The sequence below is a fragment of the Nylanderia fulva genome, unplaced genomic scaffold (genome assembly GCF_048542155.1).
Source record: "Nylanderia fulva isolate GAGA-0341 unplaced genomic scaffold, ASM4854215v1 Scaffold23, whole genome shotgun sequence".
In the NCBI taxonomy this organism is placed as follows: domain Eukaryota; kingdom Metazoa; phylum Arthropoda; class Insecta; order Hymenoptera; family Formicidae; genus Nylanderia; species Nylanderia fulva.
Window position 1 is genome coordinate 2,562,075 of NW_028190293.1, and position 23,959 is coordinate 2,586,033.

At 46.2% G+C, this 23,959-nt stretch overlaps 1 protein-coding gene and 1 long non-coding RNA gene across 9 annotated transcripts in view; one reads left to right on the plus strand and one right to left on the minus strand.

The window, feature by feature from the left end:
- LOC114931714 (uncharacterized) overlaps positions 1 to 23,959 on the plus strand; it is a 112,293-nt gene that overhangs the window by 30,649 nt on the left and 57,685 nt on the right. The gene's annotated exons all lie outside the window — the stretch shown is intronic.
- LOC114931747 (uncharacterized) overlaps positions 1 to 23,959 on the minus strand; it is a 205,643-nt gene that overhangs the window by 24,956 nt on the left and 156,728 nt on the right. The window lies entirely within an intron of this gene.

The window sequence follows — 23,959 nt, forward strand, 5'->3', positions numbered from 1 at the left end:
ACTGATTTTCGATACGCGATATTTCATATTTATTCGCGATCTAGAATTATGTTTTATTTTTACTATTGAGCTTTAACAGTCCTTCTCGTTGGAATTTGAGGAATTTCAAATTAGAATAAAAAATTTTGAAAAATAACTCCAGTTTTTTTAACAGCTGAAGAAGATAAGAAATACAAAAAACAAACAAGAACTAAGAAGTCTCTCGCGATTCTTTCATAAGACGCGGTACCGACAGGTCGAAATAATACCGTAATAATATCGTCCGACACAATGCAATGGTCGTAACGGTTTTCGAGAAAGAAAGAGAAAGAGAGAGAGAGATATGGAGAAGGAGAGAAAGAGAAAAAACAAGGAAGCGAACGAGAAGCCTCGCCTTTTGCCACTTGGTTCGTTTCCGGGGTCGCGTCTCGAAATAGAAGTTGCAAACCACGACGCATCATTCCCGTTTTAGCGCAGTTTTACAGCCTGCCTACGAGCTATCGGTTCGTTTGACGGCCATGAATCTCGTCGTCGCCATCAATGTGGGTTTTTGACCACCGGCTGTCAAGCGCCCGCTCTCGCGCTCGCGCGACTTGCCTACTTCGAAACCAGGAAAACGTCGTCGTAAAATTTATACAGCCAAACGGTATACGTTACTCGAAACGTGTATATAGAGGTCAAATGCGTTTAAGGAAATGTCGGCCGACGTAAATCGAAAAAAATTACACGATACGCGCCAAGAATTGCCCCACGAATCTATTTATTACTTTATCGCCCCGAACTGACACTTGATCTGTCATATTAAAATAACGCGCAATTAACATCGTCCGGGATGTAAAAGAAAGTGACTAAAGTTCACGACAAAAGTCTTGCTTTTTCTTATCAAGAACGACGAGAGACTGTAATTTGGCCGGGGCAAACTAGCTGTGACAAATCTCAGCCAGGATGCTTAAGCGCGCATAAAGCTCTCTTCCCTGTCTTTCTTTTATCCCGAAAGCAAGTAGACTTTTTCGCGAAGGGTACAGCGAGATAGCTATATTTTCCATTCCATTCCACTCGCCCATTTCATCCTCCACCCCCGAAACTGAGTATCTCGACTTCACAGTCATAATGCCCGTACACGATACAAGGATCGGAAGACAGTTGAGTAAAATGATTCTATTTAATTTTTCCATCGGGAACGGCACTCGTGCATGCCGCCCCTGCTTCTCATGCGTCGTCTTTCGGATCCCTTCCCGCTGTTGTTCTATTACGGCATCGTGTTCCAGATCGCGCTTACGTTACGATTACAAACACACGCTATGATATACCTCGGAAGAATATCGTTAAAAAAGAGAAAAATCTCACCGCTTCTCTCTGTATATTACGAGACTACCGCCGAGTCGAATATATTCGCGTATATAAATATGTACTTTGTTTAATATTATATCAATTACGTTTCCATTACAGACAGCTTAAGGATAAGAGTGCTTGAAAACGAATCGAAGCGGAGAGAATCTCCCGTTAGTCCGGTGCTTGAATTTTCTCGTACGAATTATACGATTATTGCGCGATCACTATAATAACACTTGAAACCCGCAGCCGACTACCAGTTACTACCGTGATCTCGAGTTATTTGCGTTTCCCTCTGGAACGGGAGATACAAACCGAAGCCTAGGCACGATATATACCGGACGAAAAAGGCAAAGTATACGAGACGGAATGAACCTAAACTAAACATCGAGGGCTCCGATCGGAGGGTGAGGGCGAGACGGAGGCAAAGGGGGGACCAAGAGGCGCCACCGTGACCTCCTTCGACCCCGAACCATCCGTCACTCCATAGAATCAATGTGCCAGGAACGAAAAGGGCCGGGTCACGAGTCCGATCTCTTCCCTTTTGTCCGCGCGAAGATTGCGCTCTCGCTCTCGTCTTCCGACACCATTAGATCCGCCGAATTATAAGGAGCAACGTCTCACCGCTCTTATTGGAATACGAAATGGATCTCGCTCGTCATCCGCGACCATTGATAACCCGGAGCGAGACATCCGTTATGCGCAAAGTCGACTCGGAATTCGGATGGACGTCTTGATCGTGACATCTCGATCGCTCCAAATGATTCTTTTTTTTTTTTTTTACATCTACCGCACGTTCTCTTCGCTTATCAGACACTCTCGAAGCAATTTTGTTTTTTCATCATTTTTATTATAGAATAAAAACAATTTATATATATAATAAAATAAAATGTATATAATAAAAATTTATATATATATTTTTTTAATTTCTTGCGAAGTACATCGCGAGTTGTCGCCGTCGTCATTCATTATAATTTGTCTCCTACGGTCGAGGTATCGCGATCTACACATGGTACCGCGCAACATGTGCCGGCACTACCTGCTTATACCTGCGTGTGCCACGGAACCGAAGTTATTAGAGTTCCCCCCTTTTTCCCCCGTGCGTTTCATTGTTTAACGACAAAGAGAGGAGGGAACACAAAGGAGGTCCTGTGGCTTTTTCTGCGCGTGGGCGCGAGGAGAGCCGATGTGTCCACGTGAGGTTAGGCAAGTCTGAAGTCACCGCCCTAACACATAAGTACATCTCGCTCGTAAGCGCATCTCGAGACACCGCAGAGGGGAGGAGAGGGACGACAAAGTCAGACGGAGAAACGAAAAAGGAGACGAGTCATATTTTCTCGTAGAGGGGTTTCGTTTAATTCAACGCGATGAAGAAACAACGCACCTTTCTACCCGTCGTTTCTTTCTTTTTCTTCCTATCGATCATGACTGCGACACGACAACAAAATTACAAAAATCAGACATAATAAAATGGCAGCCCGGCATTATTAATAATTATTTTCCGCTAAATAATATATTTACTCGTTGAATTCGACGAAAGCATATCAAATAGACATACGGTGGTGAAAGTTGCATCACGATAGAGAGAGAGAGAAAAAAAAAGAAAGGGAGAGAGCCGGAGGAGATGCCTCAGAGACGCCAGCACATCCGGTTTATTTTCTTCACCGGCCAGACTTCTTCGCGGCGGAGGTGTGGCGAGGCGCATCCTTGAATGAAGGAACCGTGTCTGAGCCCACCTCTGTGTTTTCCCTGGCCCTCCGCCCCGGCTACAACGACGACCTCATCAGTATCGATAAGAGCGAAACGTGCGACGACGCGTCCTACACGTTCGCGACCTGACCTCCGGAACGACCCCGCACAGTCGCGTCGTCGTGGTCCACCGCAGCTTGTCTCCTCCGTCTTCTTGTCCGTGCGCCTCCACCTCCTTCTCATAATCACAATCTCTCACGAATCCACGGCGTCATCGTGTTCGCGGCCGGTGCGTACGAGGGAAAGGCCGACATGAATGGAAAGAGTGAATGGATCAAGCAGGGTGAATGCATTCGAATTACGACGCTGACGGGTTTCTTCATGGTCTGGAGAAGTAAGGAGGGAGGAGGAGATACAGAGCGAGATACATATATATATATATATATATATAGAGAGAGAGAGAGAGAGAGAGGTCAACCGCGGTACACCCGGCACGGCGTGTTTACAAATTGTCTAATCTCGTCGACAAATCGGTACCGGACGTGTTTTTCGTGCCCTCGGGGCACTCCCTTCTCTTTGCGCGAGATGTTACACATCACACGTTGCTCGATTCTCGAAAACAACAGCTCTCGAATATGAGATTTACGAAATCTCCGTGCTTTGCAGCGTTCTAATTTCTAAACGGATAAAGTAATACACTCTGAAGATATTGTCCATTATAATTTCAGCTTCGTCCAATCAGTTAAATGCCATTTAGTGCCTCTGAGACTGCGATTCTTTTAATTTCAAATTGAAGTATCCTTCGATCGCGGGAGGATTAGGAACGACGACCGGTGGCAAAGCAAACGAGCAACCTCATCACCGTTCGGTTCCTCGTGTATGGGCGGACGAACGCGACGAAACCGCAAATTAAATTAGCGAGTCGCAGAACGACTCGAGGCGGGCAAGAAAGCGTTGGCTGCCCGCTGTTTAACCCGGCTTAATTACCAATTAGCCAATAAAAAGCCGCTGTACCCGGTCGCGCATTATGGCTGCCCTTAAGAACCTGCGGCGCGTACCGTAAGAACGCACTGATCGTCCACGCGAAAAACGAGCCTGTATAATTATAACTGGCAAAACAACAGACAGGCTGCTAAGAGACTTCCTCTCCATCCAGACGTGACTCTTCTTGCATCCGATATCAGAAGAGGTCCGAGCTCGCAAGGGATCGACGCTTTCATGAATTATCAATTTGCACAATTTAAATAATTTAGTTGAATTTGCAAAATATATAACGCAAACGCTCGAAATCTATCCCGAATTTTTGAAAATTTGTATAAGAAACAACGTCCGATGCGACACAAGAAATTCCGCACCGAGACGGAAGAGGGAGAGACAAAAGAACTCCGGAGACTCTCTTGTGTCGCTCCTCGGGGGTTCTGATAATTGCCATGCTCTCCAACTGTTATTATTAAGCCGATATTTTACCAAGGGGACACACGTTCGCGCATATAATTTGCGAAAGCCTCTAATTATGGGTTAGTGGGTACACGCGCGGCCAGACGAGCGAAGCGGGGGAAGCGCGAGTTGAAAGAATGGCGTTAGATGGTGCCGAGAGAGGAAAGGGCGAGGCCGCAACGTGGGTCCTACACTCTCGATTCGCCTACGCGTTGCACCAGCCCGAGACTTTCCTTCTGTACCTTGTTATTAGTCACACATCGTCACACCGGTTTGTCTTAATCGAGAGGAGAAAGATTTCTACAAATTTCAAGCGCGCGTCGGATGAACACACGAATCTTTCAAGATCGATTCATAAGCTATTCTCAATCGCTCGACTTATACATTTAGGGTAATATTAGAGATTAATTTCTAGACAAAAAAAATGGGTGAAAAAAATTCTTTTTCAACGCTATCAAGAGAATCTTACAATACGATCGGCAGCGATGAAGATATATAACAATCATATAGGTACAGACGTGGGCGGGCAAAGATCGAGCTCGATCTCGTCGGAAAGGAAAATGAGATAAGACTTCGCTCCAGTCACTCGACGGAGAAGACACCGTGTCGCCATGATTCATTGTACAGGTACGATCTCGACTACGAGCGGAACTACGGGAGCGTCTCTTTCTGGCTTATCTGGCACCTTTATCGATCGCGGTTTTTGTTCGGGGACACGTTGCACGAATTATCATGCGCGGTTATAAATGATTGTTCGAAGAGCGGGAACGGTGGGGAAGAAGAAAAAAAGAAGAAAGGGAAGAAAACGAAGAAGAAAAGCCGAGGCGGTGGCGGTTACCTCGCGGCTCGTGTTTCTCATAACTTCGGACCCCGGCAGGGCAGAAGAAGAAGAGGAGCTTTTGAGTGACGTGAGTATAATGACGCGCCTCTGCACCGAAGCACGTATATAGGTATATACCCGGCTCGAAAAACGTCGACGGGGGAGAGGAAGCGTCTTCGTACACGCCTCGGGGCTCTTCCCGCCCAGGGAGCAGGGTGGAAACCGTAAGGCGAGATAAGGAATCTGCGATTTAATCGCTCCTTACCGATCCCGCACCATTAGGGCAACCGACGAGCGAGAGGCCTTTCTATACGATCGAACATACGGGCTGATCGATCGAGAATCGCTGTCGCGCGCGAGACTTTTCCCCATTCGATTTATCCATCCTCCGTTCTTGTATCTCATCATAGTTCGGCTAACGCGTTTTCTCGATCGAACGGACGAAAACGATTATCGGGTGATCGCGAATGACCCATTGATAACGACAAAGTTGGTAACGATCGTCGCCGGAAATGTGTGTCAGCCGAGAAGTGATAGTAAATCACCACCGACATGGTTGAATCGAACATTTTAATCTACCGACATAAGTATAGTTATTTATTCCATGTGTAACTACGTGTACTTGATAAAACGCGGTATAGTCGTGCGTAGGAACCCGAAGGCTCGCCACCATCATCGACGTCAGGGAGGAAACGGCGTGACGGTCGGCGATACATCGATGTTTGTTTTCTTGTGGGCGGGCCCGAAGAGAGTCGAACGGCCGGCTCGTGGGTTAAGGCACGGATTGCAAGTCACGAGCCAACAATAGTACAAATAATAACAAGCCCGTTGCGCGGAGGTCTCCACCGCGGTGAAATCGTTTCAGCTACTACGCTACCCCCGTAAGGCTCCTCTCACATCGGTAATGCTCGGTACGAAACGCGATTCCTACCGTGTCGGTGCGTCAAACATCGAAGCACACGTCGTGCTACGAGAGATTCCAAAATCCGCGATAAACGTATCGAGATAAATCGACGTCCGCCCACTGAAAATGCAGAGAGAGAGAGAGAAGACGAGTTCGGACGGGCGTGGGTCTGGAAAAAAAAAAAAAAAAAAAAAAAAAAAAAAAAGCGTAACCGAGCGATTTTGGTGTGCGTGCGTCTTTATCGAGCCTATCGCGTTCCCATAAGAGCCGCTAGCTCCACGAGACCGTGAAACCGAGGAGCGATACTGCCCCTGCAGCACTTCTCGATGCTGTTGCCGCGGTTACCGCTATCGTTCCTCTCTCGGTTGAGAGAGGCCCACCCACAACGCACGATCTCAGTCTCCAGACTCGCTACCGGTATTGAATCCGGTGCATTGTTTTTCTTCGGTCATAAGAGGAGAAAGATTATTTGCATCGAGTTGAGAGAAGAGCGCTCCCCGTGCTCTCGAATATATATCCATTAATCGTTCGACTATTTTCCGAGATGAAAATTACTTGACCTTATAGTGGACAGAATATTCGAATATAGTGGACAGAATTATATATTTCCTATACTCCAACTCGTGAAAATAATCACGAGCGTGATAAGATCGCGAAAATTACCATTAAACCAACAAAGGAAAGGCGAATCAAGGAGACGTAAGATATGGGTATGAAAAAAATAGGGGTTGATAGTATACGGGAGGAGGAAAAGGAAGAGGGCGGGCGTTGCGCGCAATGGCATCTAATACGATCACGTAGTACGAAGAAAAAAGGGCCCTTTCCGTGATGGAAGGAGAGAGAGAGAAGAAGAAGATATAGTTTATAGTGATTACATGGGGTCAGGTCCCGGCAATAAACCATCTCATGGTGGCAATGGTTATAAGATCGGGTCTACGGTTGCGACCGTTCTTTCTCTCGTCTCGGTCTCGATCCTCGAGTCGCGCCTACGCGCGGGCGTAGCAGGAGCAAAGCGACTTGGAAAGAGCAAAACGATCGGTCGACGAGAGAAGCGACCGGTATACGAGAGCAAAAAGCGCGTGGCTGCGCGGCCATACGACGAGATGAGGACCGGGGTGGGGGTGGAAGAGGGACAGCAGGCGCGAGAGGGAGCCGCGACGAAAAGAAACGGAAAGAGAGGAGGGCACTTAGGGGGAGCAACCGGGGGGAGAGAAAGACGCGAAGAGAAGGGAGCCGCAACACCGGGAGCCATCCTACTGGAATTTAAATAATAATTATAGTGTTTAATATCATACGCGCGGTATCCCCCTCATCGTCCCGCCGCGGCCCTCCTTCGTAACTCGTCTCGAGACTACTCTTCTTGCGGTACACGACGACCAGAAGCCCGCCGGCTGCCGTTGGTTGGTCGGTGGATGTATACCCGGTAAGGTTCTTCTTCTCTTTCCTCGTAACGTAGACACGTGCAGCCGTATGGCGTCCGCAAGCCTGACCGGCCGAGTCTGTAATAAGGCGTCCGCCAGATTGGAAACCGATCATGGTTCCCGAGGGATCCCGCCGCAGTATAGACGTGGACGGGCCCAAATTTGATATTTAAATGGTATCTCGTTATACGGAGATTATCGGGGGCCGCGCGCTCTGTTCGTTATTTCTAGAAGAATATATATGGCCGGCGATTATATATCGCGCGGACCTGTGATTTAACCAATATAGCATATTTTCCAAATGGACTTTAGGAACATTCGCATTACAGCGCGAATTAACGCTCCACCGGAAGCTCCACGTCGCGGGACTGATCCGATAGATGATTTTAAACAGTAGCGATTTGTCCAATTTAGCAGAAGCCGCGCGTCGCCTTCTTATACAGTTACAAGTGACAGCGATTGGTTTCTTTTTAGATTCTACTACTTCGCTCGCGCATAAAGATACGAAAAAAATAGTTTTAGGGGACTTTCTTCGCAGGATACAAAGTACCGATATGCGTGTCTGTGGCAGTTGCCGCTGCTGTCACTTCGGTGCTGCAAATGCGTTAGTCGTGTTCGAGCGTCGTGTACCCGCTGGCCACCAGGATCCCGGAAGGCGGAGCGGTTTACCGGTCGCCGCAAAACGCTACCATTATCGCTACTTGCGGACTTTACAGTCGAGCTCTCTCTCTCTCCTTCTCGCTCTCGGCGAGTCCGTTCGCGCACAATGCCGCCTGTCGTTATTGCCCTGCCACGAATGTATTAATAAAATTTATTGGTCGGCCTCCGCAGCAAACGTTAATGGATTTCGAGCCACCGGTGGCCTCGCCGTCGGCAGCAAACGACAGCAACGACAGCAAATGAGCCACTCGAGATGGCTCCGGATGGTAACTCCTTCCACGCTTTAACGCGTTAAAACTTGACGGGAATGATATTACGGTACGGAACGATGCGCGCGGCGAGCGTCGACCACCTTGTGCGCGTTCCTTTAAAGAAACGACTTCGGGAAGTCAATCGTGATGCACGACGAGCGATTTAGCGGTTCGCGGGATAGAGAAATTTCGATCGCACTTTTGATTGAATTCGCCAGATTGCGATGTCTCAAAAAAATTACATTATTTCACACAAATTATTATCCTTTTCAAGTTAAATTCGAAGAGCGAAATCTTGAAGATTCCTCGAAATAATTCTCTTACCGTATTAGAAAGTAAACATCTTTTTCTATTCGGATGATAGATTTTATTTCAATCACCGCGAGCGACAGCTAAGAAGGTCTGCGTTTGAAAATAATTTTCAAATGTAATACGTTCCGCGCGGAGAGAGATTTTATACGAGCGCGCGAATAGCAAAAACATCGATCGTCTCGCGAGACACGATCGTTAAAGGTTCGACTCTCGTACAAATAACTTACATGACGCGAGTTATTCGAATGCAGGATGGAAGGGAGAGAACATAGGCGGTCGCGGGGCGGCCGAGTGAGAAGAAGGAGAGGAAAAACAAGAAGTCGACGAACGCCAGTACGTCAGTTTATCTCGTGGCATACGTCGACTATTAATCAACAGACCCTCCTAATCGCTTGACGAACCAATCGATAAATCAATAACTTTCATCCATCGCGCGGACGTTGAATAACCCGACGCTATAACGCCGCGTGTCTAGGAGCTAAAAAGCTGCCCCGTCGATATTTTGCTGCCCCGACGACGTTGCATCTCAAACGAGATCTAATCTCCACTTCGTGCGCTAACGTCAAAATTATTCTTTCGTTTCTGTACCTGTAATATATATAAGACTCGCGCGTTTCGATTTTTTACGTAAACCCTCTCGTAGCAAATTATATATATATATATCTTCTTCGAAAAAGAGAAAAAATCCAGCACGTTCGAAACGTGTCCACCTGCTTCGAAGGCGAGCGAGGGCAAACGAAGCCCCGGAAGAGCAGCGTCGGGAGCTCGTTATCCTTATTGGAGTCGGGAGAGAAGGACAACGGAAGAAACACAAGAGGAGAGATAATCCGGCTATTAGAGGTGTCCCCAGGAGATTCCGGGGGTCATCGATAGATCGGGTCGGGGTCGCCGATGGACCCGCGAACCGAGGTCACTCGAGGATACGTTGGGTTTGTCACGGTGGCAGGTCTCAATTTGTCGTAACAGGCGACCAACACGTTTTTTTCGAGCTCCTTATCCTAAGACCCTACCTATACCTACCGTCGCTTCCGAATGTCGTACAGTTCGGTCTCCCTAACTGGACAAACTGAATCACATTGATTGACCGTCTGCTAGACGAAAAACTGTCGCGAAGAGAATTTCTCTTGAGAATGCGTTTTTTGTCGCGCGCAAACAGAAAACGAGGAAACTCTGTGATGGAAAAATGTTGAATTAAAATGCTCGAATGCCTTTAATCTCTTGTGTGCACTTTATCTATTTATCCTGTCGGAATTTTGTCATCCTTTTTGTCCCGCTCGCAAATATAAAAGTAAACATTTTAATAAACATCAAGTAATAATATTAAACAGTTACAAGTTCTAATCAATATCAAATAAAAATATTCCAATATACATATTTTTCAATCTCTCGCGGACGCGTTTCATGCATTTAGCGTGCAAATTTGTGTAATCGTTTGAGAGATATAGAGATCGAATAAAACAAATAATATTAGAAATGTGTTTGCGACGCGATTGAAGCCGAGGAATAACGCAATGACGAGAGAGAGAAAGAGAGTTATTTAAAGAGCGAAGGTGAGAAACGCTCGTAATACAAAGTATGCAGCGTAATCGAACCGATAAAGGCGGATGCCGTAACGACATCGTAAGTTTCGTAACAGAGCGGGCGGATGGGGGTGGCGATGGGCGAATAGCGGCCAAGTTTTGCAAGTCGATCATCGGCCCCTCTTCCGAACGCTTATCGATTCGCGGGATCTTGAATAAATTAATTATCCGACAGATTAATCGAGTTAGTTATCGGCCAATCATAACTCGATGCTTTATTAAGCGCTTCCCGCTCGCAGTCTGCCTGGATTAAAGCCAACGCTAACCCATGGAAAAAGATAGATGTGTGTGTGTGTGTGTGTGTATAGAGAGAGAGAGAGAGAGAGAGCGATACACAAAGTATCGCACGGCTCGCAACCAACCAATCAAATAATAAAGTAATTTTGCCACATCTCATTGATCGTCAATATGACATGCGATTGTTGAATCATTATAAACAGGTACGTCATATCGAATTAAATTTCCATTTTATCGTAAGGATCTTTCAAACTAAATATGCTGCTAGAATTAAGAAAAATTGGATAATCGAATAAACGGCTTCCTCGTCGAAAGTTGTTGGATTCTTTAACCAAAGTGTTTCTAGATTCTAGAGGAAAAACGCGATGGAAATCGAGAATTTCGGGTCCGATTTCAATCACGATGTATCCAATAAGGCGCATCGAACTTTCTTCTTTTCCAAAGTCGTGACTGCGGGATTTTTCGCAGTCGGACAAGACTTCGAGGGGAGAATAACAGGGAGGAGGGGTTGGGGAACGCGGGGGATGAAGGGAGAAAGGGAAAAAAGGTATCGCAAAGAGAAAAACGGCAGCACGTACACCCCGGTGAGTTCGATTCCACGAGTTTAGTTGCAGGACGGGACAGGGCTGCCGCGCGGTCACCGGTGATTAATGATCCAGCCAATCAGATATAGTCGCTCGGCGAGGTGGAACCGAGACGGAACGCGATCGAACGGAGACGGGACGACGAGAGCGAACGGCGGCGAGAGATGGGGAACGACGAGGGGGCGGCGAGGAGGAACATGTGCGAGAGGGGTGAGAGAGGGAGGTTGCGTCCTGTGGAAAGAGAGATGCCTGGTATATATATAAAAGTAGGAACGAGATAGAGCGGAGGAAAAGAGGAGACGCGGATACACATACCGGAGGCCACAACCGAGAGAGAAAGAGAGCGCAACATACCGCGGTTGATATGTTGCGCTGTCACTGCGCTCTACCTGCGCCGGTGGGATGTTGCTGTTGCCCGGATTGTAATATTGTATTGTACTGTTTGTTGCCCCGATGTGTTTCAGCGACCGTCTGCGCGGTCGACAGGCTGTCCAAACAGCCGCCACCGGCTTCGAACGTAGAAACGTCGGACAGACGGGATGGACTGCCGCGGTATGCAATCCGACCGAGTTCTACGTTCACCCGGTGTTACACCCGCTGCGGGGGATCGCTCTCCACTTACATGCTGCGTATGTTACGTTTCAGCGGAGAGCAGCGATGTGTTTCTCGACAACGTTCTCGTGTCGCCGAGACGAAACACTTTCGCTTTCGTTGCCTCGTCGATGAAACAAACTCTGCGTACTTTCTCAAAAATTGTATCTCCAATATTTCTCGATAATTCCTCGCGCGGCGCGGCAATAAAAATAAAAGCACGACGACGAAGATGGAGAAGATGTCAAGTTTCGCCGCGTATCTCATCTTCGCGACTTAGTAAATGGCATTCCGAAGAAATTAGCGAATGGTCGGTCGGCCGTTTAGCTCGAACGAGTAAGCGATATTAAATGGAAGAGACTCTGTTGCATCCGCGCACGTCTCTGCCTTTTTCTTCCTCCGCTACCTTCGTTTTCAACGTCTCTCGCAGCGACGTTGCGGTCAGCAGCGACCGACGTCGGGCCTCGGCATCAGCTTCAACAGCGTATAATCTCGGTGGTTATTAATGGCGATGCTTTGGGAAACTGCTACCGTGCAGCTCGCTCGCTTCCCCCTTTTAACCGCGCGCTATCTCTTCTTCTTCTTCTTCTTCTTTCTCTTCTTCTCTGTCTCGCTATCGTCCATTTCGCTCCTCTCCCCTACCACCACCTTGCTCCTGCTACGAAACTGCATTCCGAGCGTCGTTAGACCTCGCCCCGCACCTACCGAAAGTTCGCGAGACGCGAGTCTAAGCGTGAGTCGCTTTAATTGCCTGTCTATGTCGGACGGTGCCTCCTCGACGCGCGGTCTCTCCACCGAACGTTCTCGAGAAGAAGTATCGCTTCTTTAGGAAGTGGTTTCGACCTCGACTAATTACCGACTCTCATTCGCTCGTTCGAGAGACTGCCCTGGGAAAAGCTCGTTTCGTCGCGAAAACACCCTTTATAGACGGGATTACGTTCTCGCGTGCGCTCGCTTTGTAACTTATTAGCGGGATATTTGTCATGCAACTCGTGTACAATAAAAAGCGAATTAATTAACGATAGGGAAAAGACGAGTAAGAGGGGCATCTCTTTCTCCCCTGAAGATATTCATGCTACAAAATATAATACGTGGTATTATATAAGTGGTGTCTCGTATTTCCATATTTTTATAAAACTCGCACAGACATAAGATACTGCGCGATGTTTCTCTAAGTGGATTCGTTTACATAATACTTTACAATTACAACGAACGTTAATTGCTCCCAGAAAGAATGGATTTTTTTCTCCGTACATTTCTGGTTCTCGCGAAGAAAAATTTTGACACTCAAGTTTAATTTTATTTATGTTTTGAATTTTGTTTGCATTCAACTGATATAAGTACAAAATTACGCATATTATATATTATATATTTTCATACGCGGAAAAAATCTGGCATTTAAACGTCTCAAAAATTTTTTCCCGAAATATCCACTTTTGTGGATTATCTTGTAATTAGAATCACGAGTAAGATTGCTTAACGCGATCGTAACAAAAATCCACGAGCCGCTCGTAAATCGGTTTCGGCAAAAGGAAAGAAAAAAAGAGTGCGAGTCGACAAGTCAACCTGGCCGATATAAAAGAGTACGGGAAGTTCATTTAACAGGCCATAAAAAGGAGTGAGGAAAAGAGCATAAAGACGCATTCTCTCCAAATCGGCCCTTTCGCCGTCGGCAGCGGACAGTTTCGCCCAGAGAGGGTGCCAGAGGATTTGGAATTGGGTGCTAGCTAGTTGTCCCGGAGTATGTTAGGGCCGCAGGCTATCGGTGATCAAGCTCAGGGGTCGGATCCAAAGGCTTATCTAGCCGAGAGGAAGGCTTATCGAAAGGTAGGGCGAGCCGCGAGAGTCGCCCGTGCGTAGGTCTTTTCGCGGGATCGACCGCAGGATCGTTCGATCTTAATCTACCCGGACCTACGCCCATCTCCGAGATGTCCTCTGAAAGGTGAAGGTTGACTGGTATTAAGCGTTTCCGAGTGTGGAATACAATTCACGTGGTGAGCTGGCAAAGATGGGCCGCCGATTGAGTTCTTAAGAAATAAAGCGAGGGTTGATACGGAGGGCAAATCTAATAGTTATCTACTACCCGTAATACTTTACGAAGAAATATAGGTGTATATATATATATATATATATATATATATATATATTTTTTGTTGCGCAATGAAGGATACAGTTAAAAACGCATAATTGCATTTTCTTTTTTATTACATTTATAAAAAAAAATATAAAATGCAAATAAAATGCATATGCATGCACTTTACGATGCGTATATGTGATATAATCCGAATTGCACTTTGCGATATATTTATTTTTTTGTGGCACAGAGATTGCGAAGCGATGCGGTCGCGAAAGAGAAGTTTCTCTCACAGAAGTTATTGTCGAGCCCCGGCGTTCGTTAGACGAGTGTTCGGAAACCGTGTGACGATTTTTGCGGCGTGCGTGATCTATACAGTTGTAGTACATACTCGGAGACTCGCGGCTAACGCTTTCCTCCACGCACAAGAAAAGATACGCGCGTTGCACGCCAAATGACTTTCCGCTAGGCATTGTCGGTGGTCATGCGCGACTCATAAACGCGCCACCGCCGAGGTTTCTAATATCACGAACCACTAGTAGCAGCGATCGCTAGTAGCTATCTCTCTAGTCACAATAGGCAAATATCAAAAATATCACCATTGTGTTGCCATGGATATTGTTTACTCTTCAATTCGACTATCATTCTATAATAATTATAAAGAATATTGCAGAATCTCAATTATTTCTAGACATTTATGAATATTTATGTTTTTAGATGCATCACATAATTTAATTCTTAATTAAAAGAAAAATCATCTTTATACATTATAATGAATGTAGAAGATAAAAACATCGTGGCATAAGAATTGTCAACTTTTACGTAGACACGTGGTTAAATATTAGATATAACATTTTTGAATATGTTTCTAAAATAGTTAGTAGTACGTCTTCCGGGCTACTTCGCGGCTTTTGTGCTCCGGAGAGATCGTAAAAAGCAGCGCGCGCGAAAGCAGCCTTCGAAAGTGGCATTCCGCGTTACGCTCGTAGGTCACGAGGCATTCGCACGTTGTTTCTCGCCCAGGTGCATCGACGATCGACAAAATGGATATGGTGAACACCCGCGTTTGACTCGCGGCTCCGATCATTTTCTGGTACGTACACGCGCTGATTGTCCGACGCCCCGACGCTGCTTTTCCGGCCTGCCAGTCGCGGGGATCGTCATCATCGATCGATCTGCTGCGCTACCGTCATTTCGCTTCGCCCGACTCTTTTTTTCGCCACCCTTCGTTGGCGATGACGTTCCCCGCGTGAAATGTATTTTGCAGCAAAATGCATACATGATCTCGAAAGCATTGACGGATCTTATGCGATTCTAAATGCGAAAAATAATTTGGAATTTATTAAAGACTAATTATCATCATTAAAAAATATTAAAACTGCATCTAACACTTGAATAATCTTTATTCTCGTTTCGCATATAAATATCCAGATTTTTAAAATAAAATGCTTCGACGAGTTAATTAATCAACAATTGACGCCGTATTATCATCGTTAATGTGAATTGACGAACGGCTAAATGAGTTGATTTCGATCGTTTAATATCGCGCAATTTTTAGCGACATATATACGTCTGCGCAGAATCAATCCCGCGAAGAGCGCGACACGGCAAAAGTGGTGGATGTCGACGTCAAACATGTTGGCGGAACGCCGGCGACAGTATTTTTGCGAAAAAAAAAAAAAAAACGTCAGTGTGGTGATCCAGGTGCGACGGTGTTTGCGTTAGCAAACCGTTTCCCGGACGGACGGACAGGCTTCGTTGTGGCCGGGCGACACTGATTGCCAATCAATATGCCCATCTCGCTGGAGTCTAATTCGGCAACAATGTTGATCAATCAGTGCGCACACGGGCTGGCCGGTCGGTTGGTCGGCCGGCCGGGAAGCTCCCGTTCCATTTCGCTCGCGTTCCGCTCGCAATCGCGCATCCACAACAACGAACGAACGAACAACGAACCGTTCTGCGGCAACGGGCCGTGGGGAGAGGGAGGAAACGCGCTACCTTCTCTCTCTCTCTCTCTTTCTCTTTTTCGCTCTGATCATTTCCGTTTCCGGTCGTACACTATATATAAGCGTCCAAACACGTATTTCTTTAGCGTCGTTTAAAGAAAAATTACGCGATTATTAAAAAGTGAAATGTCAGAATTTTTCAGAGATAAGTGCTCGAGCACCATTAGAAGTATTACTTGACATTGTGCAAAAAAGTATAAAAAAATTATATAATTGTATAAAAAAAATGGAATCCTACTCTCTTGAATATATTACATTAATAAAAATCTCAAGATTAAATTAATATTCATTTCATTTGGCAAAACGATATAGTAAACGAAAGTAAGTTGTTTGTTTCGTGCATTTTTAACGAACGTATAAATAAGCCCGTTACGTAGTTAATTCATTATTCCCGCGGTGCGCGACGATGCAGGATAAGGAATCAAGAGCCGATTGAAAGGCAATCGTTACAACGAATGGCGGAGTATGTTGATGCACGAGGTTGTTCCCTCGACAATGCACATGTCGGCGACACGCAACAAAACATATTGATACGCATGGGGCCGCGTTCGCGCGCACTTGATGCAGTCGAGCCGTTGATTGCATTTCTGTTTGTGCGTTTCACACGTGCGTTTCCGGGCGAGTGGCGAACAGCGCTCGCTACTCCGCGGGATATGAAAACGAAAATTCCAACGATCACACTTGTCACATCGCTGCCGAGTCGATTAAGCTACCGAGAATAAACGTACAGCGCGAATAAAGTGTCGGCCGATCTCTCCACGCGAATCGAAACGAAGGGGTTAAATACTATATATGTGTGTGTATATATATATGTATATATATCTGTTCGCACGCATGTCGAAACACACGCGCTCCTTAATATTCGTTATTATCCGACTGTCAATTACCAGAAGAAAACGCAGGTAATTAGCCGGTATACTTACATCTCTTTATCCGATGTGACACTTTAATTGCGACACGACACGCAGCCCTGCGACGTGGGCTTTATATAAGAAATCGCGATAAAATCGACTTCCGTCGAGATATGAAACTCGGTGTTGCCGAGAGAAGAGGAGAGCTCGATTAATTAATTTCCAACTTTAATTAATTAGCGTTTCGAGTAAAGAGACCTGTCGATCGACTCGCTCGCTCCGCTGACCGAATCAGCTGATCGACGTCAACCTTCGGCGTCGGCGATTCCTCTCGCGATACGTCACGATCGATCGGTCGAAAGAAAACGGGACGTAGACAAATGCTGCTCTTCCGCCGTCGTTACCGCGAAGGGTCAGCGAGCTAACCCGATATAAGCGAGCGCGTATCCGCGGACCGGCCGCATAGAAGATGTATGCGGACCGGAAGGCACCGTACCCGGAAACCATTACTACCCCTCTAATTTCTTTACGATCACGATGCCATTGGTCACGCTCCCACTACGCCGTGGTTTACGGCCAAACCGCGCAGGAAAGGTCTAGCGTAGCGATTTTTTTCTTCCTCCCTCCATCGCCAGCAAATTGAGACTTTCCCCCGAATATTTCAGTCCTCGTAAAATCACCCCGATCATTTTTCACTTTCTCTCGAAAAAATTGCTGGTCGTCCAATGGCATCATTTTTTTTTACGACAGATACCATCGGTTGTAACGGTAGTCTACAAGTTGCATTGTAAGTTACGAAAAAAAAAAAAAAAAAAAAACATTTAGATGGATAATAAGAGCGTAACGCAAGATAACGCGACGTTGAACGAAAGGGAAGAGCCTGTCAATGAAAGAAAAGATCGAAGGCAAAGAGGGAAAGGTGAAAAGAAAGAGAGAAACGCGGCTAGAGACAACGAACTGGCGTGTGGAGATAGCTGATGTCGGTAGTGGCAGATAGTGGTGTAGCGAGTATAGCTCGGGGCACAATGAGCCTATCAGATTATATTTCTATTTTCGACACGCGGTCTATCGCGCAATCCCATCTCTCCGAGGCGGCTACCGCGACGGGGTATACTACACACGTCGATACGTATACGAGAACGCATACGCGCGAGATGGTCGCGGAACACGAACAGCGTGTACGCGGCACGCCTGCTTCGTCCTGCTCCATCTTACGTTGCCCGCGGGTCCGCTGATGCTGCCACCGCTGCCGTTCGCCGCCTCTATCGAGAGTACACGCACGTGCGTGCATGGCCAAACTTGAAGCCGTTGCTCGATATAGATCTTGTTTCGATGGATAAAACAGCCAGCAGATTACCTTCAAATTCCAGAGAATCTGTCACGGAGTCGGATGATTATATCCAATGACATAATCGAGAACATCGTTTATCGATCATCCTACTTCTTCCAGGTGTCCATATTCAAACGATGCAAATAGAAGAACGCGACAGCTGGACACGGCTAATGAATGTAAGCGGAATCGCCGCTCTCTCCCGATAGTTAATAACGAAAAAAGCGCGGGGACGCGAGAGGTAGCGCTTCGATAAAAGTAGTAATCACGGATGACGCCCGGTTGATTCGTTCGTTCAGAGGGAACGTGCCCCGCAGCCACGCGAGAGATTCTCCTTGGTATGCGGCCGGTCCTGAAACCACCTCCGATTCGAAGGAAGGCTCTTCTCTCCGCTCGGTTTCTCGGGCTCTCCGCTGGTAGCTCCCGGCTACTACGACGGGCCGCGCGATTCTCCCCGGGTCTTTCGAAGCCGGGGATGGAGCCGGGAGGGCCCCGTCCCACGTTCGAAGGGGCTCTTAAAGGCCCGAGCTGCCTTCGTTCTTCTCGCGCTCTTCGTCGTCCGCGCGAATCGCTACGTACCGAATCGCGAGGATGATGACCACGTCGTACTATACGCGCGCGCGCGCATGTGTGTGTGTGATATAGGCACGAGAGAGGGAAAATGACGCGGAGAGTTTAGGATGAACGGAGACGGAGAGTACTCGAACCGCTTTCTTTCCTTCGGGCGGTGCAGCTTCTCCCGCAACGCGTACTACTACGCCTCTCTCATCTCGTCCTCTCCCTCACTGTATCCCTCACTGCAATGTTCTTATCTTCTTCTCTTCGTTCCTCTTCTTCCACTGCGAGCCGATGCTGCTTCTGCCTCTTCTCGTGCGAGAAGTAACGTGTTTTCGAAGAGATCGCGCATACTTGGCGACCACGACGTTGTCAACGCGACACGTATCGATTATCGGGCTAAATAAATCTTTTTCCGGAGTAAACGGCAAAACTCATGATAAGCGGACGTGTGAGCGATTAAAATTGTCGCGTGATTGAGCTACATCGCGCAACTGTGGATATTTTACAATTCATATAGAATATCTATAGCTTACATGAGCAGAGCGAAAAATATGTTGTGTAACAAAATTGAATATAAAAATATTTTTCTGTATTTTTATTTCATTTAGATAGAAATATCGCTCTTTCGATCCATAAATTAAAAAATTCCTTGCAACGTGAAACAACGATAAAACAAGTTTCGCCATACTTCTAATATACATATACGGCTCTCGTGATTGGATTTAGGAAGAACGTGGCGATTTTCCAGGAACGATTAAACCCGGCAAATTTCGCGTTTGGCAATCTCGAAAGTCCCGGTGACTCTCCCATCGAGCCGCGGAGAGATGACTCTCGAAGGATGATCGCCGAGAGAAAACGTCAAGACAAGACGTTGGCTGGAACACCTCGAGGTGTTCCTGGTCGACGTGATGGAAAGAACGCGCGACTTGGCAGATGGCTCCCGAGCGAAAAGGGGGGCTGCTGTCGTGCACCGCGGCATGACGTCCGAAAAGCAAAAGAACTCGCGCTACTCGAGCGAGGGCGAGTGGGAAGAGAGGTCGGAAAAGAGCACGGGCAGTTATCACGACACTTCGCGCCGCGGATGCGGCCGACGCGTGTGTGTACGCACGACACTGTAAAATTACCGCGTCAAAAACAATTACGTTACAGCCCAACAGTTCGCGTAACCCGACCACGGGACAATGAAGATAACCACAAACCATCACCGAGCCAACCAGCCAGCCAGCCATCGTCGTCGTCGTCGTCACTGGCGAAATGCGCTTCGCGCGCGTTTCTTCATCAGATCCGACTTCCGCGTGACAGGTCGAGGTCGAGAAATTAGCTTGTGTATAATCGCGCTTTCCGATCTCTTTCTTTTCATAATATTCCGCGCGACTTTTCTCTTTTCAAGTTTCGTTCTAACTTTGAAAATTACTAGCCCGCGCGCATATACGTATCAAGAGGATCCGAATCAGCCTCGGGACGATTCCGATTTTAACCACCGCGAACGATTCATAATGAAGCGTTACCGCGAGATGGTCGTCGCTTGTTGATTACTTCCTTAGACATTAGCGTTCTGAGATCTTGGTTTTACTTTGACGAAGACGTATCTCTATATTAATGTAATCTCGCTTTGCTTTACCGGTAGGTATATATTTATGCAAGCACATCTGGGAAACGTTAGTGCATGAATATTAAATGATCGAGCATGAAAGGATTTTTATGGCAAATTTCTTTCAAAGTCTCTCGTCAAGCTGTTGCAGAAATTATTAATTTCTATTCGTCATCGATGTTCGCGAACACCAGCCGAGCGCTTGATATTATCAACGATGTCGGCTCAACTCATGGGGTGGAATCGAGGGGGCGGGGGTCGAGCCGCGGCGCGGCATTGTCGAGTGGAAAGGGGTCCAATCAATCAGCCGCAAATCAGTATGCACGGCACGTTCGCCTAATGCCGCCACTCTTTCATCATATTCATTTGATCGCGACCCCCTCAGCCTGTGCACGCAATCGTTAATGGCGCTGTTTAAAGATCGCAACCGATCGATGCCGAGACCTCGCGCGCGTCCGTGAAAAAAGAGATATGTGTAAGTATAGATTTTAATAAAAATTATACGATTTTCTCTTTATGTAATAATCTTGCGTAAATATGCGTCATTGCGCCATTAGGGCTCGAATAGACTCGTGCTGGAATATTTATCAATCCATAAGCACCGAAATATGTTACGTTCTCAATTAATTGAATTTGCACACTTTTAAATAAATTATTAAATGCAACTATCGAGTTAATTTCTTTGAAATGCCATTTCTTTAAAAGTATGACGATTCCAGCGAATAAGTGTCTGCAAATAAATCGCTCATCGACTCGAAGATACACTCTTTCGCGTAACCGTAAATATGTGCCATTGCGCCATTAGGGCTCGAATAGACTCGTGCTGGAATATTTATCAATCCATAAGCACCGAAATATGTTACGTTCTCAATTAATTAAATTTTCACATTTTTAAATAAATTATTATTCTTTCCTCATATATGATCTCTCTATGCAACGATACAATGTTGACAATTGTAAAATAGCGCAAATGCAACTATCGAGTCAATTTCTTTGAAATGCCATTTTTCTGAAAGTATGACGATTCCAGCGAGTAAGTGTCTGGAAATAAATCGCTCATCGACTCGAAGATACACTCTTTCGCGTAACCGTAAATCGTGCGCGAGGGAATCTCGTAATTGACGAAGGAGGAATCGCGTTTTCCCCGAGAACGTTTCTTAGCCGCGGCGCGGTTACACATCGATAATGATATATGGGTTTCTCGCTACCCGTGTTTTCGTGGCTTCGCAAAACAACCGGCTGCCATTCGTAAAGCGTTAAACAGATTACGGACAGCGGACGGTGCGTTGCCACGAGGCAAATACGTCTTTGGCTCTCCGACTGGCGTGAGATCGAGATGGCAGAGAACCGGGCAAATACGTAATCCGGATTATCGTGGGATCCGCTTACCTTACCGGACACTTGCGCGGTGGAACGATACGGCGCCGATACCGGTGCCGACTCTTCACCGTCCTCCCTCCCCCTTCATTCTCTGACCACACTTCTACGTCGCGCAGCACTTTTAAGAGGATTGACCTGTAAGCCGTAATATATTTTTAACGAGGCCCCGAGTTTCCTCGACGTGTTCGTGACAAAAACGCAATCTGTCGAAAGTTGATTGACATTATTCGACAAGAACACAGAAGGGTTTTTTCTTTTTAAAGAACAAACCTCGTATATTAAGTTTACCTATTGTGTCTACTAATTTTTTAATTCATAATTGAATTCCGCAAACATGTTCCGATCGTCGAGGAAACATTGCAGTTTCCTGTATCAAGTCGAATCATCGAGGCGTAAATCGCAGGAAGCAGATATAAAATAAGCAAAGATAGACAGCGGATGAAAGAGAAAAGGAGAGGGGGTGGGTATCCAATTTAAGCCGAGCCCACAGCGCAAAAATGCTTCCGAAGGCTCCGGCTTGGTTCATTAAATGAAACCCAATAGCGGTTGTTTGCGTTGCCAGACAGCGAATCCGTCTGGAAATTGAATGCCATATTGTATTGGGTCCGCCCATGCGTTTTTCTATATAGAACGTACGCGGCGTAGAGTTTTACGAAATCGGCTGGCGAATGGCGGCTAATGTTTACATTGTTGTTTATCGTTAATTTACAAATTAAGAGCATCCTGGCGCAAAAACGACACGCGGCGTGTCGGTAATGAAATAAAATTGATAATCTATCGTTCTCTTTATTATTATTTTTTTTTTTTTTTTCACATACTGAATTAATCAATCATAGTGTATAAAAATGTAGTTTCGGACAGAGGGAGGACACACATTTTTTTTTTTGCGCGCGCTCGTTTATTTATACCGGGGTCGGTACAACCAACCCCGCATCAAAGAATATTTTGCGACGCTTTGGAACGAATGGACGACAGCTATCGCGACGATATGGAGCGTAGTTAAAACACAATTACCGCGTCGCCCCTCCACTTCGATCCTATGACAGACCGCGGGCGTACCGCGCTGTCAAAATAGATAACGTTCGGAGTAAGTCACCCCGAAGTTAAAACCCATCGTTGCAACGGGCGGTGTGTAGGACCATTCACTTTGGGTTAACGTCGACAAAGGGTGTACGCGCAGGAGGATAGGAAGAGAGAGTGCAGGAAAACGGGGGGAGGAGGGGGGAGAAGGAGGGGATTGCGTTACCGTGATACGCTCCGCGTTTTGTTGCTTGCGACGAAGTTAGGGGTTGATATTGCGCGTCGTTGGGGTTGCTAGTGTGACGTCACGCGGCTGATTAACATAAACGGACCGGCGTTCGTTGACAGAAGCGTTATCTTTTACTGCCCGTAACTGCTCTCCCGCATAAACGGACATCAATTAAGCCGATGATATAATATATCAGCTGGCGAGGCTCGAAAATTCATTTCGTTTCGTTTTTTTTTTTTTTTACTCGATTCGATCGTTCGGAATAAACGGCGATGGATTTTGGCGTGGAACCGCGCGCGTGTCATCGATCTGCGTTAAGCTTATGAGGAATTTTCGTCCGAGGGATTAGCGCACGAGGGATGACGCACGACAACCCTTTTATTACCGGGACCGGATGACTGTAACTATCTAACGTGACATTAGCGGAACCTCGCTTGCCTCCGAAATTATTGTTATTATTCCATAAATGGATATCGGGAGAGGGAGACTTAGATTATGGAACGCTGCCCGCATATCTATTAGGACAATGTACGTCTGATTTTATTCACTCGCATATAGAGAGATCTTAGGTACTTGTTATTGTCTTTCAAACTTATACGACATTTTGATTTCGAGCACTTTATAGATTTATGTACTCTCTCAATTTTTCATAAAAATACTTAGCATTAAAAGATTTTAACGAACACATTATATATACCTTTCGTCGCCTTTACTACTTCCTTATGGATCTTTAACGACACTCGAAAATAACAATCGAACTTTACAACTGCGTTTTATTATCTCGCATCTAGCGAGACCTCTCAATCTCTTTATAGTTCAAGACCACGAAAAATGTATCTCGTTTGAAAAAAATCTCATCTGAAGAAGAAAAAATATTTTAAAAGCTGGAAAGATACGAGAGGCAGAGGAGATAAAATAAAGTTTTTGTTACAGAATCGATCGCCTATCTAGTCGTATATAATCAGCTTTCCGAGATAGATAATACGGAATAGAGATGTAAGGGAGAGAGCAAGGAGCACGAAACCGCGCTGGTGGGAGGAAAGACGATCGTCGGGGAAACTTTATCTCATTCATACTTTTGCATTTGAAAGCGGTAATTTATGCGCGCGGCGAAGTGAGACGG